Source organism: Pygoscelis adeliae, unplaced genomic scaffold (assembly GCF_000699105.1).
Source record: "Pygoscelis adeliae isolate BGI_AS28 unplaced genomic scaffold, ASM69910v1 Scaffold298, whole genome shotgun sequence".
Lineage (NCBI taxonomy): Eukaryota > Metazoa > Chordata > Aves > Sphenisciformes > Spheniscidae > Pygoscelis > Pygoscelis adeliae.
The window spans coordinates 429,430-433,542 of NW_008825303.1; the positions used below are offsets into that span (position 1 = coordinate 429,430).

Genomic DNA, 4,113 nt, shown 5'->3' on the forward strand with positions numbered 1-4,113 from the left:
CCACCATGTTTCTGTGATGGCGACTAAGTCATATCTATCCCGCTGCACAATGGCTTCCAGCTCCTCCTGTTTGCTGCCCATGCTGCGTGCATTGGTGTAGATGCACTTGAGCTGGGCTATCAATTTCACCCCCAGCACTGGCATGCCACCCCTAGGCTCATCTCTAGTGAGCCTGGTTTTATCCCCTTCCCCCTTCGAACCTAGTTTAAAGCCCTCTCGATGAGCCCCGCCAAGTCATGAGCGAATCTTACGTTATGTAACTTCTCACAGATAGTGTTCTGCAAGACTATTATCTAAATATGATTAAATCATCCTCCTCTTACATTGTAATCTACTGTCATATCTCCAGGCTATTGATCTCTTTATGTAAGTGATCAAGTGGCTGCTGGTTACCCTGTAGACAGTGCTTGTACTATAGTAGCCTTACTATAGGACAGTTGTTTTACACTCACTTTTAAACAAAGTCACTTTTGTGTTCATTGAGACATGTACCATCATTAAACAAAGTCAAAGCCAGTGAATTGAGCCCACAGTTTAAAGTGAAGTATTTTGGAAGTTACAGTTACACATAAGAATATCAATATTAACAGTTTTTAATCCCTGTTTAGTACGAAAACAAGTTCTCAGGTCTTGGACTTTACCAACAAAATATTATTTTGTGTAGGCTAACATTTCTCTAATGGAAAAAAAGCAGCTTTGCAGAAAGCACACTGTTAATTATGTTTTATTTAATTCCATTTTCATGTGTCTTTAACAATTAAGTTATTTCATCATGAAAATGGAACGGAAAAAAACAACTTTCTGTATGATGAGATGTTAGCATCTGTATTCTGTTACATAACTGAAATATCAACTATTTGTCTAAACCGTCACTAAGGACAAATTAATTTTCATGAAGTTTTTTACATGTATATATCTTGTCTGTAATACATACTATTCATATCAGACAAGTTAGATACCAAGCTTCACAGAAGCTGTAAAGTTTGCAATCATAACCACAGATCATCTGCTGTGGTTATGCAGCAGACACGCTTAGCAGAGAATAAAGCAAATATTTACCTGTGTTGATCATGTGGATTACCACTTCCTCTTAAGAGAACGCATAAAGAATAATACCAAAGCAGAGGAAAAACTGGTGTGCCAAATAACAAAAAAGTCATTCAGAGAGAGTTGGTCAGTACACGTAGTGTGATCAACTTGGTGATCAACTGGTAACTATTATGGAGGTTTTTCAGATTTTCAGCTAACTGTTTAGCTGGACATTTACATTTCATACTTTCCAAAGGAGACAGTTTTAAAAATTCACCCTGAAAGTAGGCAAGGAAGATATTTCAGTCAGTAGAGGCATAAGTACTTCAGACTACTTGGGTTTGCTGAGCTTTTTTTAACTTGAGATAAGAGCCTGTATATGAAGAGCTATGTACCACAGAATAGATGATGTGTGGTCCTACGGCCACACTGCTAACCACAGAAATCTTTAAAAGTTTCAAGTTTCTTGCACTGAACAAGTTCAAGATGTTAATGCTAAGTGACAAACTTCTTCCAAAGAAGTTTCATATTGATGAACCTGTGACTAAATTTACAGAATATTGACAAATTAATCCAAAATAATTTCTTTCCTTACTCAGTATTGGGCTTTCCTTGAAAAAACATTTACTGTCAGATAAAGTTATCAACAAAGATAACTTTTCCAAAAATAATTTTCCATGTGGCTGATATTTGTCAATGTGTATGACAGCATTTTCAAGCAGTGTATTACTCCTACAATCTATTCTCTGCATGTGACTTCAGCCATTGGCCAGCATAAAATGAAATACAGCAGCAATTTGCTGTCATTTCACACACTGTTTTGGGGTGGGGGTAGGGTTTAGCTTTTGGCACTGTTCAGAGACGGAATACACTGTTGGCTTTAAAAGTATAGCTGAGAACACTGAAAACACAATTTTGAAGTCTCAGGTTAGACTTAGCAATTGTTGACTCTTAACAAAGAATTACGGATGGTATAAACGTGATTAAAGAGTTGCAGTTTCCTTTCAACGTCCTGAAAAACACCTTTGGGAAAAACATCACTGCATTTCTGAATCACATCACCATAATTTTTGAAAAATTATTCAAAAAAATGCATATAACTGGAAATAACCATAGCCCATTTAAGAGCTCTCATGTGGCGTCGTCATGTTTTCAGCATTTCCTGCGGGATTAAGAATTTGAGGATTTCTTGCACCACACCATTACAAGGCACAACTCATACAGAGCAGCTAGAACCTTAAAGTAGAAATGATTGTTTACAATGCTATACAAGATGTAAAATATGTTCCTGCTTTCCAAGTCCACAAGCAATGGCTGTATGAAAGAGGATATCTGCGTACTGAAATCAGAGTAGAGGATCAATGTAAAGACATTGCTTTAGAAAAAGAAAACCCCCAGACTACAAGAACTTGCATTCCTCCATACAGTAAGGATACAGTCTAGCAGAGGTGACCTGGAGGAGAAGAGCTGCTTGGAAGTGCAGAAGATACACCGAGAGGATTATTGTTGTCCTGTTCCAAGGGTTTCTTGGAAAGTACCTTTCCTCAGATGCTTTGAAATTGTTCAGGTGAACGAGCTCTCTAGTGCAAGCTGAACATAGCTTAGAAACAAATTTTGGGAGCAAAGTACACATATAAATGGGATGAATGTCTTCCTTGTACTGAGAAAGCAGCTGGCCCATCTAGCATCTTGTTTACATTCCCCAAGCCTTTTTTCCCCATGTTTCTCTCAAGCACATTCACTTTGGTACTTAGCACAGGCAAACTGGCAGCTGTGCATATGGGAAATACTATGTATGTGATATACTATATATATCACAGTATATATACTATATATAGTATGCTATACTATGTGATACTATGTATCACATCATTGCCTTTCATAATGCCCATTAGAATTTCTGAACCACAGATGTCTAAGACAATTATTTACTGAACTGCATTAAGCTAATAATTCAACAAATAATCTCAGTTTTGAAATTGGGGAAGTAACTGCTTCTGTTTTCTAGAATTCATGCAGAACTGTACTTACATCAACTGTCCTCAGCCCAGCCGCAGGTCCTGTGAGTTTGGTTCCTTGAAACATCTGGAGAAAGAAAAAAAAAATTAAAAGAAATACACCTTTGTTTGTATCTTAGAAAACCCATCTTAGAAATTTTGACTCATCATTGAAACTGTTGAAGCTGGCCCTTTTTTACAAACATGGTACCAAACACCATGTTTGGTTCAAACCACAAAGTGGCTCAGGATGACTGCAAAACCTAGGGGACATTATTTTGTTCATCACAGCACAATGCATATTTTAATCACTTGCAGTTATCCCTCTTTTTCTATTAAGCGATACTTAGCCAGGGTGCGCATATAGGTGCATTCAGGAGGTCCTGACATTCTCCACCAGCGTTCTCTCACTCCTTCCTTTAAGCGGACACTTTGTGGTAAATTATTTATAAACCATGTCCTCTGTCCTCACCCTCTGCTTCCACTATAGAGTGGGCAGAGATTCCACTTTGCCCAGTTAGTTACCCAACATCTTTTTCAATAATCCTTCACTAACGCTCAAAATGCTCCAGACCAGCAGAAAGCTTGCTGCAGCTGGGCTTCTAGACTACAGCGCTATTGCCGTCACTCCCTTGACCTCTAAGTTGGAATGATCTGAACACTGGAAAAGCAGGTTAGATCTCAAAGTCATCTAGTAAAATCTTCTTAAAAGCGTGTTGCGTGGGGTTGCATTCTAGAGGAATTTTCCTCGTGTTACACATTGGACAGGGCTAAGATAAAATATCTTCTTTTAAACAGACATACAAGATATACAACCACCTCCAGCATTCATAAAACCAAACGCAGCCACGCCACGGGGAGGGAGGAGACTTCCTTTTATTCACCTGTTATTCACCGGCGCTTACACCGAGATCGCCCCGCCACTATTTCACCACTACCCAGGAAGCAGGCACCCAGCCTGCCAGGTTACTCTTTGCGCAGCACCGGCTCCAGCGCCCTCAATAAAGCCCACCTCAGAGGCAAGACCCGACCCGTCGAGGCGAGGCGGCCGCGGACGGGGGGGTCGGGCAGCGCCTCGCCCCCGAGC

The 4,113-nt window shown here is 39.7% G+C and overlaps 1 protein-coding gene across 1 annotated transcript in view; it reads left to right on the forward strand.

Moving 5' to 3' along the window:
• GCNT3 (glucosaminyl (N-acetyl) transferase 3, mucin type) overlaps positions 1 to 4,113 on the forward strand; it is a 57,027-nt gene that overhangs the window by 51,528 nt on the left and 1,386 nt on the right. The window lies entirely within an intron of this gene.